General features: G+C 38.3%; 1 protein-coding gene across 3 annotated transcripts in view; it reads left to right on the forward strand.

Annotated features, from left to right (window-relative positions):
- Positions 1-1,437: 1,437 nt before the first annotated feature.
- Positions 1,438-15,065, forward strand: part of FNDC3A (fibronectin type III domain containing 3A) — a 143,224-nt gene continuing 129,596 nt past the window's right edge. For 2 of the 3 annotated variants that reach the window (XM_058685735.1, XM_058685759.1), the window contains exon 1: positions 1,438-1,576. The gene's annotated coding sequence lies outside the window, so the exon portion shown is untranslated. Of the gene's footprint in view, positions 1,577-2,057; positions 2,297-15,065 lie in introns of those variants that run through there. The other variant, XM_058685744.1, reaches the window with a different exon arrangement.

Below are 15,065 nucleotides of genomic sequence, written 5' to 3' on the forward strand. Positions count from 1 at the left end.
TTGATACAGAGTCAGTGTCCTATTTACTGATGGGAAGAAAGGGTTTCTCTCATTAGCGGGCTGTGGATATAAACATCTGATCAGTCATCACCTGGAGAAACACCATCAAGAAAAAAAACAGTAAAAAATAAACAGTAAGTAGAAAGGATGAGAGGAAGGCTCAGAGTGGATAGACAGATGAGGAGATGAGAAGCAGTGACAGATTATTAGAAAAGGTGATGAGAACATTCCAAAGAGAAAAAAAAGAGATCACCAGAGTGGGGATCCTATGCCTCAGCAATCCCCTGAGACTTTAGCATAAGGCCAAGGCATCGCATTTGATGGTCAATCATCAGCAAAGGATTTCATTAGCCATTGTATTCTTTAAGAATGCAGGCAGTAAGTACTTTTTAAAAGGATTTCTGTAAAAGGTTTAAAATAAAAATACTGCTATATTTAAAGACAGCACAATTAATTGAGTGAAATAGAGCCAGAACAGGAAGCCTGGTTACATTCATCACTGTTTTTAAAGGAACAGTTACTGGGGTTGGACTCTCCGTCCCAAGGACTACTCCCCTTCCCAACTCCTTCAGTGGAATCTGCAAAAGTAAGCAGCCCTGGCCAGCCCTCAGGAATTATTGCAGCGCCCCCAATTGCTGGATTTGGGATTTTAAGAATCTCTGCTCCGTTATTTACTGCTTGTAAGTCTTCGTGCTGTTGTACACATTAAGGTAATGGGTTTCCAAGCGATTTGACTGGGGGGACCGACCAAGAAACTAACCCCCACGTTTTCAACTGAGGTAAATATCTAAGTGTTTTTGCTTGCGGTAGAGATCCCGGACTCTAAGGGTTTAGGATGGAAAACATCCAACCCACTTCACGTGGCTTCCTATTCCTTGGGGGGAGTGTCTTTAAAAGCACCTGCCAGCGTTAAGTTCTTGTGCTCTCGGAGAGAGGCTGACCCGGCGAGTATCAGGGGGAGCTTTTTACAATTTGGACTGAGAATTGCGTGAGTGGCCCTAGGAATGTCAATTAACTCCGAATTTCCCTAATGTGGTTCGCAGGCTGGCCGCGGAAGATGCTATGTTGAACCTGGCGCAGCCAGGCCTCAGGACAGTCTGCATCCCTGGGGAGAGCGGTGGTCGCCCCGGGAGCGGTGAGCTGGCGCTAGATGCCCAGCGCCAGGGGCTCAGCGGGCGACTCGCGCTCCCGGGAAAGACCCGCGGGGCAGCAGGCGCGGGCGCGGGGCGGGGACGCGGGGTCCGGGCCGGGGGCGCCGTCGGCTAGGCTCGCGCAGCCGCACTGGGCGCGCCGACTCTGGGCTCCTCCTCCTAGCTCCGTAGTAAGCATGGCGGCGGCGGCGTTCGTGGTCCCTCGGGTGAAACAGAAAGCGGGAGCTACGCGGAGAGGGAGCGAAGAGCGGGGCTGAGGCGGCGCCGTCACTGCCGGAAAACCACCCCAACAGTCAGTGCGCCCGCGGCCGCAGCGGCCCCGAGAGCTGGCTCTGCCGCTGAGGTAGAGCGAGAACGATCAGGAACCCGAAGAAGAGGCGCCAGGGTAGCCGCCTTCCTCCGCCTCAGAGCGGCGTGACTCGGAGGTGAGAGCACGGGCGCTCCCTTCGGGGAAGGCGGGGGAGACCGAGCTGTTCCACTCCCGTCCCGCCCCGGAGCAGGCGCCACGGAAACCGTTAGGCTGGGTCTGAGGAGCCGGGGCGCCGAGCGGGACTCGGGCCCGTCGAGGGGCCCGGCCCTTCCCGTCCTCTGGGCGCGCTACGGGCAGAGGGTAGTAGAGGGTGTGTGCCGGGGGCAGGGGGTGGACAGGACCCGTCAACTCGTCGGGCACCTGCCGGGCCCGAGTCTTGCCCAGAGGCGCTTGCGGGGGCGCGACTTCGGCCCCGCCACTAGCCAGAGGAGGCGGTGCGGGGGCGCGGGCGGCCTTCCCTCCGCCCCCCCCCACCCCCCCGGCCGGCGGTGAGCAGCGCGGCTCCCGGAGGCTCGGGGGTCGAGTGCGGAGCCCAGGGGACGAGATCGCCCAGCGGCCGCCGCGCCTTGGGCTTCGGCCACCGGGCAGCCGCCGAACTTGAACGCTTTTCTGAAGAGAGTTTCCCCCGTTCATCTTGGGGTTAAAACCTCGAAAACCCGCCCTTGTGTGTTTGATCCTGTTTGGCTGGTGCCGGTAGTACCTGGCGGTTCCTCTACCCGGCTGAGTTAACCACCTGTTCGGTCAGGAGGTTGACTCGAGGCTGCGGTCCTCGCCCTGTTTAACAACCTGGATCTTTGAACTTTTGACACGAGCGGGGAAGGACGCCATGCGTTAGGTAAAGGAAAATGAACAAATAATGTTGTCATACAATCTGGAGCAGAACGGTGGCTCTTTTAATTAACGTAGTCGTTACTCGTTCTTTTATTAAACAGCGTTAAAAGCCTTGAGATATTTTGGAGGGAGGGGGTGTGTAATGGTTGCTGAGGTGTTAGGAATCATGAATTAGAGATTTTCTTTTGTGAAATTTTAAGTTTCTTTGGACACCTTTGTGTCTGAGTATCTTCTAACTAAGAATAATAAGCCGACAAGATTTTTTTTTTTTTACGGTATAATCTTCATATCTGTGTTCAGTATGGACTTTTAAAACAGAGCAACGTAATTATTTATTTCTTAACTGTATCTGTGTTTTTAGTCTTTGGTCTTGAAACCAAAGGTGTGTTTTTCTGTATTATAAGACTGAAATAGCTAAAGTTGAACTGTTACTATAATATTTTACCACCTTGCTATTACCAGCACCAGTGCTAAACATATGCTACTCAGGAGTTGGAGCCATATGCTAGGCAGCAACTAATTGAGTTTTGGGGCTATGATCCTGTGTTTGGATAAATATTTAGTTTTTGTGTATTTCCTAAATCTGTAATTCTTGCCATCGTGTAAGTTTTGTTTAAACCACCTAAAAATATTCAGAGAAATGAGTCCCCCTCTGCCTTTTTGGTCTTTTCTTGGTTGCATTGATTTATCTAAAGTAATGAGATAAAGTGCCTATTGAGATAGATGGTGCTCTTAACAGAAAACAGTGATAAAAAGGATTTTTAATACATCTTTTATAACATAAAACGTAAAATTTGCTTTCAGCTTTTTGGCCCACTATAATTCTTGCCATCACTAATAACACCTGTTAGTAGGAAGAAAGGATGACTTAACAGGGAAAAAAATCTCATTAAAATTTTTATAAATAATGTTATATTAAAAAAATTTCGCCCTGTCATGTTAATTTTACTTTTTTTTTTCTTTTCATTCATAGATCATCTCTGTTTTCTCATGTAGGTTGACGGAGAAATTTTTTTATCCCAGGCAGGTTGCCTTTAGCCACCTGTATGCTTCTGAATTAACTCCCTCTTTTTCCTTTGTTTCTCCTTTTGAATCCTCAGAATCATTGAATGTTTAGGGAAAATAAACTTCTGATTAACTCTGGTCTCAGTCAAACATAATTATAAGGGCAATTTGCTTCTCCCAAATTAATGATCTGCATTTGAAAAAACTGGTGCTAGGATTATTATATGGTGTCATCTGTGTCATCACTTTCCTTCGTCATGTGAGTAATTGAGAGCTGATTCATTTTACCATGCATTTAACAATTACCTTTTAGTTGTAAAATTTCTACAGTGTAATATTAAGCATATTTTATTACTAATTACAAAAAACTGTCTTTGACCAACCAGGCATAGATAAGGACTGAGAGACTGTTAAACCCAGTACAAAAAGAAGGGATAGAGGCTTAATCTCATTGTCTTTTGTAGCTTTACTTAGGTAAAAAGCACTTAATTTATAATATGCAGTAGTTTTAGTTTAAACTCATTGGTAATATTTATCCTTGTTTTAAAACATTCGTGGGGTTTTTTTATGTTCATACATGCAAGGCTTGTGCACCTTATATTTTGCCTATATTTTTATAATACAGTTTGATGAAGTAATATAAAAATTGTTTTAATATCCTTGGTGTATTTTTCTGTGAAAATGAGTTTAGGTGGTATCTTTGAGAGTGATGTAGGGATATGCACATGATTTCCAATTTTATTTGGCAGGTAATCAAAAGATAAATGGTTTTTTTCCTAGCAATCTCTAGCACACTTCAGATAAATTTAGAATATTGAAAATCTAGGGGCGCCTGGGTGGCTCAGTCGGTTAAACGTCCGACTTCAGCTCAGGTCACGATCTCGCGGTCCCTGAGTTCGAGCCCCGCGTCGGGCTCTGGGCTGATGGCTCAGAGCCTGGAGCTTGCTTCCGATTCTGTGTCTCCCTCTCTCTCTGCCCCTCCCCCGTTCATGCTGTGTCTCTCTCTGTCTCAAAAATAGAATATTGAAAATCTAAAGATTTAGAATACAGTGCATGTCTATCCCATTGAATCTTGTAGTGCTTCAATTATCACATTGTAAAAAAAAAAGAAAAGAAAAATGGCTCTGTGGATATCAATGTCGAGAGCTGCTTGTTAAAAGGACATTAATGGCCAATAGTGTTCAAAGGCAAATTTTGTTTTTTAAAATGTATTGTAAGCTTTTATAATTTTTTAATATATATGTATTTTTAAGTTTATCTACTTATTTTGAGAGAGTGTGGGTGTGGGATGGCCAGAGAGAGAGAGAGAATCCCAAACAGCCTCCATGCTGTCAGCCCAGAGCCTGACGTGGGGCTTGATCCCAGGAACTGCAAGATCATGACCTGAGCCAAAATTAAGAGTCAGTTGCTTAACCAAATGAGCCACCCAGGCACCCCTAATTTTTATAATATTTTGATCTCCTTTTATTTCAAAGTATTCAGTAGTCTTGTTATCTCTTGATCCTTATCTCTCTATCCTTCTACTATTATAGTTTTGTCTTCACATACACTTTCCAAGTTGGCAGTGTAGCTTATGGTCTTGCATCCAGTTACTTTGTGGGTGTCCTCCTTTGATATTTCCAATCACTTATCACCCATTACCAGTCCTCAGGTTATTTTTTTCCAAGACAGAGAGGTACACTTGGGAGATGACATGTGCTAAGAGATTGATGAGCTATTATTAAAGTGGGGATACTAAAGCAGTGTGATATCTTTCCTTCAAGTTGTTTAGAAAATAGTTGTGGATACTAGACTAACACACAGAAAATCATTAGCAAAAATCTGAGATGTCATTATTAAGTTGTGTGGCAAGAAAAGTGAGGCTACTGAGGGCTAGAATGATCATGGAAGACATATGGAAGAAGTCAGCCTTGAAGCTGGGGAAGGACTTAGCAAAAGAATTGATATGCAGAGCTGGAAGTGGTAGCAAGGAGACCAGTCTGAGAGCATCTAAGGATAAGTATTGAGGAAGAAAGAAAGAAGGTTGCATACAGATTTTGGCTAAGCCCCAGGGCATGGTCAAAAGGAATAGGCAGGACTGGACAAGATAGTTTGGCTGTATCATTATGAGCTCATCACTGGAAGAACTATATGTCTGCTTAGATACATTAATAGGTTGTTTTATGTGTAAGGGATAGCCTTACATATATGTCTTATATGTGTTTGTTTATTACAGCTCAGAACAGGAATCGGCAAACTTTTACTATAGAGTGCCAGATGGTAAATATTTTAGGCTTTGCAGTTTACTTATGGTCTCTAGTGAGTATCTTTTATTTTTTTAATAATTTTCTATAAATATAAGAATCATTCTTAAGGGACAAACAAAAATAAGCCAGCTTTGGGCTGGATTCGGCCAGTGGACCTAGTTTGCTGACTCTTGCTAATAATTGGGCTAGGTAATTGTCCTTATAGCATATATGTCAGGTGTTTTATATTGTTTGTCTACATGATTGGTGTGTTTTGTTATGACTATTATTTATATTTGTTCCCTATGTTATAGTAAAAATAAAGAAAATATGTAGAAATAAATATTATTGTAATTATTATTTTGTGGTCAGACTTCTAGCAACAGCCTAGACTAGTTGTTAGAACCTAGTGAAAGAAGTGAAGTGAAAGAAGAAAAATCTTTGAGCCAGACATTCCAGCAGTGAAAATAGGTCCATCATGGCTTGATTTAAAATTCATGTAAAGGTTGGGGTGACTGGGTGCCTCAGTCCATTAAATGTCTGACTCTTGATTTTGGCTCAGGTCATGATCACACTATTCTTGACATCAAGCCCTGCGTTGGGCTCTATGCTGGCTGCATGGAGCCTGCTTGGGATTCTCTCCCTCTTCGTCTCCCCTGCTCTATCCCTCCCTCCTTCTCTGTCCCTCTGTCTCTGTCTTTCCCTATCTCTCTCTCAAAATTAATAAATAAACATTAAAAAAAATAAAATTTATGTAAAGGTTAAGTATATCAACAGCCTGTTTTGGTTTTGCATATTTTAAACTACAACTGGCATTTTATAAACTTTGGCTAGGGTCCTGGTGGCCTGTAAGTGATAATAGGGAACTGGTGGTAGCAAACTTTGTCTTTAAAAGTAGTCTAGGGCGAATTAGTGAAGAGATAAACAGACATCTCTCATAACTCCAAGAGTCACTGTGTTACAGAACAGTCTAATGATGTTTCCATTGATGAGCTTGAGTCATCAAGAAAAGGTTGCGTCATGTGCAGATTAAAGTAAAGAAGAAAGACCTAGAAATCCCTTCTAAAATATTTCCATTAAGATTACTTAAAGATAAGTTATGGTGGGGGCCCCTGGGTGACTCAGTTGGTTAAGCGTCTGACTTCAGCTCAGGTCATGATCTCACAGTTCGTGAGTTCATACCCCACAATGGGCCTCTGTGCTGACAGCTCAGAGCCTGGAGCCTGCTTCAGATTCTGTCTCTCTCCCTCTCTCTCTCTCTCTCTCCCTCTGCACACCCCCCCCCCAAAGATAAACAAGCATTAACAAAATTTTTAAAAAGATACGGTGATTTAGAGGACAAATATCAGTTACTTTGAAAATTCATGCATGTGAACTAGCTCTTTGAAGTTTCTAAATTTATAGATGTGTATTTCTAAGTCAGTTGTTTCCTTCAGCACATTGTGTTTCATGTGCCATTACCAGGTGAATAGTGGTGCCCCAGGTTATGGTCACATGAGTCAATTGGCTAGGGTTACTCTGTCATCAAGAGTAATGACATCGTTTTGTGTCATCAGGAGAACAAGAATATAGCATAAAGCATTTTTTGATTTGTGGGTATTAGTAAACATGTTCTGTATATGAAGGATAATATTAGGTGCTGGAAAGAGTAAAGATGTAGAAGATGGAGAGCTGTCTGGGTAAAATCAGTGTTTCTTTTTTTCCCCCCTCTTAAAAACATTAAAATCAACAAACAAAACTTCAGAACTTAAGTTGATTTTTGTAATTTATTTATACTAGCATTTTCCATACTTTATATGTATATACTGTCTTATATTTTAAGGCAGTATGAACCTTTTGAACTAAATTTAAGCCTCCATGAATTGTTACCTAGTAAAAATTGGACTTTTTAAATTTTGCTTTAAAGAGAAATTAACATTTCACTCTCCCACCTCCCTTTTGCCAGTGCTTGAAAACAGCTTGATCATTCTAGTTATTTTGTTTTTTAGATTAAGTACCATGCATCTTAGTTCCAACTTCACCCTTATTAGCCATATGATGTCAGATTAATTTTTTTCAATCTTAAATTCCTAATCCTTAAAATTGAGAATACTATCTATCCTGTTTTCCCCATAGAAATATTATGAGCACCCAAAAAGATGTTGGACGCCGTGAAAACAAAGTACCAAATAAGTGTTTACATTAATACTATATTAGAGTAAGCATTTCATTTATTCAGTTGTTTTAACTGGTTTCTTAGCAAAGAGAACGCATATAAAAGCTTTCTTTCTTTCTATTCTTATTAATCTTGCAGTGCAGTCCATATCCAATGCCTCTGTTCTTTTTACAAGAGAATACTGATCTTATATTCCAAGCAACTTCAGCTATTCTTTTCCAGAGTGGGATAAAAATATGCAAAAGTGAATTCCTTATGTTTTTTTTTTTTTTTTCAAGTGGAAGACTATTCCTGTATCTATAGTAATAAGATCCATTTGTTGAATTCTCATTGGAGTTTAGGCCCTATATTTGGTTATTTTTTAAATTGTATACAGACATACCAGATACGTGTTAGTACTTTTATTTTACAGATGAAACTGTTACTTCTGATTGACTTTAATATCTCTTTTTCTCCCTCACTTCTTGAGATCTCTTATGTGCTGGCTGTTAGAAATAAAAAGTTTGATGGGTACTTTTTTTTTTCTTTTCTAATTTTTGTTTAAATTCTATTTAGTTAATCACTTCTTGGCCTTTTGGCTAAGGTAAGTGTAAATTCTGTTTAGTTAATGTACAATGCAATGTTGGTTTCAGGAGTAGAATTCAGTGATTCATCACTTACAGATATGTACTTTGAAATAAAGCTTGATATAAAAGTTATTCAAGTTTGGAGTTCTTGGGTGGCTTGGTTGAATATCCATCTTCAGCTCAGGTCATAATCTCATGGTTTGTGAGTTCGAGCCCCGGGTCAGGCTCTATGTGGGCAGCTCAGAGTCTGGAGATACTTCAAATTCTGTGTCTCCTTCTTTCTCTGCCCCTCCCCTGCTTGCGCTCTCTCTCACTCTCACTCTCTCTCTCTCTCTCTCTCTCTCAAAAATAAATAAACGTTAAAAAAAAAAAAAAGTTATCCAAATTTGATAAGTTAGATTGTGTTAATCAGCCTCTTACCACAAATATCTGACAGGTATTTTTTATTTTCCTTCTTTAGAATCCACATTTCAATATGTATTTGTACAGAATATCTTAGAAAATTTAGTGATTTCTTTATTATCCACTTCCCTGTGAGAGAAAAAAAATCTACTTTGGAGGTTCTAAACAGATGTTTAAGTACATTTTAAAGCACAGTTAAGACTTTTTTAAAAAAGTAATTATATACTTTCTTTTGCAGAAATAGATGTTATGTACAGCAACTACTTTTGAGATCTAGCTTGAAGGAATAGTCATTTCATTTACTTCAAAATCAACTTTTCTTAAGATTTCCATAATTTTTTTTTTTAATCTTTATTTATTTTTGAGAGAGAGACAGAGTGCAAGCAGGGGAGGAACAGAGAGAGGGAGACACAGAATCCAAAGCAGGCTCCAGGCTCTCAGCTGTCAGCACAGAGCCCAATACGGGGCTTAAACTCACGAACTGCGAGTTCGTGACCTGAACCCAAGTTAGACGCTTTACCAACTGATCCATCCACGTGCCCCAGATTTCCTTAAATTTTTAAAATGAAACATTTATAACATGTGATTTAATTATGTTTGCAATTTCTAAATTTTTTTTTATTTGCTTAAGACAGGCATTCTCAATTTACCATTTTGTTCTTAGGACTGGATTTTTTCCATGTAATATTTTCATTTGCACTGTATACTTGTTTTTCTTACATGTTGGTAATAGTTTATGAACTATGTTTTTGTTTCTTCTGTGTTAGGACCAGCTATTTCTGATACTTCAGATATTAAGTTCATCACTGTTCTCAAATGCCACTGTATGCTAGCAATTTTATTTTTTTAATCTATTACTTTAACCTTGCTAAAACTGGCCTAATGTGTGTGGTAGAGTATGGGCAGTTGTCCCTCTAATTCATCTTTCAGGCTGCTTCCAGACTAATATTTCAAAAACATGAGTTTATTCAAATCAATACTTTTAGAAATTGAAATCATGCCACAATTTATTCTGTTGATATCCTGTGACTATATTTTTTCCCAACTTTGTAGTAGAAAGAGCTTATGTTTTAAATTAGGCAGATAGAGGGTTATTTGTTGGCTTCTTCCCTTATTTGCTGTATATAACACGAACATGTTACATTACCCCTATGGACCTTAGTTTTTTTCACTTTAAAGAGGGGTAATCTATCTTTTAGAATTGGCTGTTACAACAATTAGAAGAGAGAGCCCATTTAACATGGCAAGGAAACTGCTTGCCATAGGATATTTATATCTAGAACTTTGACAGACATTTCTAATCATTGTCACCTAGATAGCCTATTCTTATTTTCACCATTTTTCATCTATCATTTGTTAATTCTTTAAATGTCCTAGATATTTACAGTATGGATGTCACAAAGATAAATGTCATACTCCCATCCCTCTACTAATTCACAAACTAGGATAAGAGATGAAGACATAGAAACAAATGCACATTGAAAAATAAGAGTAAATAAAATACCTCTTGTCTTGCCTTTTTTCACTTGTGTGAATCTCTCCTGTCATTGAGTACTGAACTGCCATGTTTTCATATTATCCTCTGTATCATGATTGTGCACATATCATACTGTAGCATATACATATATATATATATATATATATATATATATATTTGCCTGTCTCAACTATTAGACTATGAACTTATTGAGTTTGAACAGTACTGCTGAAGTTGGCAATTTTTTTTTCTATAAAGGAGCAGATAGTAAATATTTTAAGATGTGTGGCTGTATGGACTATTACAACTACTTAACTGTGTTGTAGGAGCATAAAAATAGCCATAGATGAGCTACAAACATTGGGTATGACTATGTTCCAATAAAACTTTACAGAAACAGGCATGGGGCCAGATTTGGCCCACAGGCCTTAGTTTGCTGACTCCTGCGATGCTATATACCCTATACCTGACAAATATAAGACACTCAGTAGATAATCAGTTAATATGTATTAAATACTCTCTGTGTTCTGGCTGTTGTTCCAAATAGCATTACCTGTATCAGTTGACTTAAATCTTTAAAACAACCCTCTGAGGTAATTACTATCATCACTGTTTTAAAAATGAGGAAAGTGAAGCAGAGTGAAGTTAAACAGCATGCCTAAGATACTAGTTAGTGAAAGATTTGGGATTTGAACCCAGGTACCCAATTCTAGAGCCTGGGCTTTTAATCATTAAATCATATCAGTTCTGATATGTTGAATCCCAGGAGTATAATATCGATTCAGTATTGGAAAACATATTGATGTAATTCACTGTATTAATTACAGGATAAAACTATATGATTATCTCTTTGGTACTAGAAATATCATTTTCTAAAATTCAGTTGTCCCTGATAACAATTAATAAGAAATAGCCTAGTAAAGGGTCTCTGTCAGAAGCCTGTATTAAATGTCAGTGAAATATTAGAAGCACTTCCATAAGAAGATAGGAACATAACACTTGCCCTAAAGTCTCAGCCAATGCAGTAAGAAACAAGAAAAATAATTAACATCTAAATAAGGGGTGTGCTGGGTGGGGCGAGGGAGTAAGGTGAGATATATCACTGTTAGTATTTGCAGTTGATACTGCCTACTTCAAAAATACAGGATAGTCAGCACGTGATTTGAGTCACAAAGAGATTTTAGTAAACCAGCTGGCTATAACTTAGAAGATTCATTAGCCTTTTTTTTTTTAAGATTATTTTGACAGAAAGAGCTTGAGCAGGGGAGGGGCAGAGAGAAAAGGAGAGAGAGAATCCCAAGCCGGCTCCATGCTGTGAGTGCAGAGCCCAACACAGGGCTAGATCCCATGAGCCGTGAGACCATGACCTCAGCCAAAATCAAGAGTCAGATACTCAACCAGCTGAGCCACCTAGGTGCCCCAATTCATTACCTTTCTTATTATACACCAGCAGTAGCCAACTATGAAAAACAATAAAAAAGTAGAAGTCAAAATTATAAAATACTTAAGAACCTTTTAAAATATGCAGCAGCTATATAAAGAAAACTACAAGAAGATCTTAATGGAGAACATACTATATTCCTAAATATGATAACTCAATATTGTAAAAATGGCAGTTCTCACCAAATGAGTCAATGAGTTAGTGTAATTCTAATTAGATGATAATTGGATTTTAAAATGGAAGTTGACAAACTGATGTTTCAAGTTTTAAGAAGGTGAAATACATAAGAATGGCCAAGTAAATTTAAAAAAAAAAAAACATAACAAACTTCCTACCAAAGATGAAAATATACCATAAAATTACAATTTAAAAAAATAAGAATTTGGAGTAGCAATGAGCATGTTGATGATAGGAACAGAATTTAGAAGTCAGGAGGAGCTCCATGGATACATAAGAATTTATTGTGTGATAAATGAGTAATGGAAGAGCTGTTCTATAAATGGTGTGGGACAATTGGCTATCCAGTTGAGGTAAAGATAATTAGGACCCACTTCATGCCACTATCAAAACTAAAATCTAGATAGACTAAATATAAGTAAATAAAATGGTGAAAGTTTTAGAAGTGAATTTTTAAAAACATTTTGGAGGGCCACCTGGGTGGCTCAGTGGTTAAGTGTCCAACTTCAGCTCAGGTCATGATCTCAAGGTCCATGAGTTCAAGCCCCACATCGGGCTCCGTGCTGACAGCTCAGAGCCTGGAGCCTGCTTCAGATTCTGTGTCTCCCTCTCTCTCTGCCCCTCCCCGTCATGCTTTATCTCTGTCAAACATTAAAAAATTTTTAAAAAAATAAAAACATTTTAGAGTAGAGTAGGCCTTGTCAAGTGAGACATCAAACTCAGATACCATTAAAAAAAGCAAGCAACTGGGGCGCCTGGGTGGCTCAGTCGGTTAAGCGGCCAACTTCGGCTCAGGTCATGATCTCACGGTCCGTGAGTTTGAGCCCCGTGTCGGGCTCTGTGCTGACAGCTCAGAGCCTGGAGCCTGTTTCAGATTCTGTGTCTCCTCTCTGACCCTCCCCCGTTCATGCTCTGTCTCAAAAAAAAAATAAATAAACGTTTAAAAAAAAAATTAAAAAAAAAAAAAAAACAAGCAACTGAATTGTCAAAATAATTCACGTGTAATAGACAAAATTAATATTCAGAGTATTCAAGGTATGCTCTCAAATCAGCATGAACAAAAAACCAGCCTGGTAGAAAACAAAAAAGAAGATAAGTTGGAAATTCATAGAAGTAAAAATATAGATAGTTTATAAAGTTTGGAAGAGTTATTCAACGACACCAGTAGTCTGAGAAATTTAAATGAAAACATCAGAAACATCTTAGTAATATTAAGGTCCAGTTTTTGCTTATTTTATTACAAAGTAAAATTGGAAAGTAGACATTTGTAAACTATTGAACAAAGTGTAAATAGCTTCATCTTTTTTAGGAGAATAGTTTAGCAATATCCATTTTAAAAGTGCATACTTCTGAATAGAAGTTTTATTTCTGTATATATGGGTTAAAGAAATACTGCTATAGTTTCATATAGAATTTACATGTTTATTTCTTGCAGAGGGAAAAACATATGGATAAAAATGGAAGCAATTCCATTATTCAGCATTAGAATAGTTAAGTTATAGTACGCCCTTGCAGTAGAATATTAGGCAGCCGTGAAAAAGAATTAAATAAATACAAATGTACTTCTTTAAGAAAATAGTAAGATATTTCATATGAAAAAGAAAGACACTGACCAGTGCATGTCATTTCATTTATGTAACAACTAGAAAACTTTATATATACATGTAAGTAAGTGTAGAGAACAAGTTTGAGAGGGTACCTTCCACAGTGGGTAGCTGCAAATTTGGGAGCTGGATTTGGGGACAGAAGGAAGAATTAAAAATTATGAATATATATATATATATATGTTTTTAAGTATAAAATGTACAACTTTTGTGATATAACAAAAATAACAAAACATAAGAGGGTTTGGATTTGGCAATTATGATTAGTCCTTGTTACAGCCATACCTTCTTGTTGGACATCGCTGTATGTCCCTTTTTTTTCTGTGTAACTTTTAATAACACCTCCTTTCACTCATAAGCTTCCCAGCTGGTGTCTAAAGTCATTGGTGCTTTTTAAAACAGCACTTTTAGTGTAATATTGGGTCAGAAGCTCTGTTATAGTAGGTTAAAGAAGTCAGAATTGTAGACAAGTGATTCTCAACTTTTATTACCATACCTGCCAAACAATGCAGGTACTTTACTTTCAGAATTTCTATTATAAAAGCTAGAGGTTTTGTTTTTGTTTTTTTTTCAAATACAAAATTTAATATTGAATATAGTTTTCAAGCCTCATTTGCCTGGGTATTTTTATTCATCTCCCCCCTTTCAATATTAAAACCTAATATTTTAGGAAAGTTGGTGGTAAATTCTAGGATTGATGTCATCAGTTTGAGCTAAAGGTAGACTAAGGACAAGGAAAATTTTTAAAAAATGTGAGGAAGGATGAGCATGTTTAGGGACAATAATATTTAACTCAAGCATAATAGTCGATTTATAAACAAGGACTGTGGTTACCTCAGAAAGGGCAATATGAAGGGGTGCCTGGTGGCTCAGTTGGTTAAGCATCTGACAACTTCAGCTCAGGTCATGATCTCACAGTTCATGAAATTGAGCCCTGCGTTGGGCTCTGTGCTAACGGCATATAGCCTGCTTGGCATTCTCTCTCTTCCTCTTTCCCTGCCCCCCAGCTCTAAGTAAATAAATACGTACTTAAAAACAAACAAAAAGAACAATGTTAAAATACTGGGTTCTACAGACAAATCTTTCTTAGGGGAAATGCAAAAATGTTGTTGATTTTCTTATGATGTCTTATAAAATTCTCTGTTTAGAAGGAAACATGTTAAATATGGTGAAGTTATAGTAATACAGTAGCTTTTGCAGGGGAATGCAAACCCTTCTATTGTGAACCTAGATGCCAAGGTGTTAATTTTGGTCAGAAAATATTCTGAAACTACTGGTTTAGTCTTCAAAGTCATTCTGATAGATGTAACCAAGAATTTGAAATTCTAAAAAAGCAAAGTGAATATAATTTATAAGTGGGTATATTTTAAAAGGGTAATAAAATATTTGTAGATGAAAACAGAATTGTGGCAGAGGTAATTACCTTGGGCTCTAAAAGGTAACTTAAGTGCTCTGAAAGCATCGACAGCTAGAACTATAAAATGGAATTTAAGAAGATGGCACTTTAAAAAATCTTATTTATGTGTATACTATTTGTCCTTTAATGGATAGGGTTGATTTCTTGGAAGCAACTCCTGGTCTCAGTTCCCATAGTTTCCTGAATAGATGTTTCTTCTTGATGTCTTTTTCATCAAAAGTGCCTTTGAAGTTCATTTTAACCAGATTTTCATGTTAGTATTAAGGTGTGATTTTGTAGTGGAGGAACTGGGGCTTTATCTCTT

The sequence above is a fragment of the Neofelis nebulosa genome, chromosome 1 (assembly GCF_028018385.1).
Source record: "Neofelis nebulosa isolate mNeoNeb1 chromosome 1, mNeoNeb1.pri, whole genome shotgun sequence".
Classification (NCBI taxonomy): Eukaryota; Metazoa; Chordata; class Mammalia; order Carnivora; family Felidae; genus Neofelis; species Neofelis nebulosa.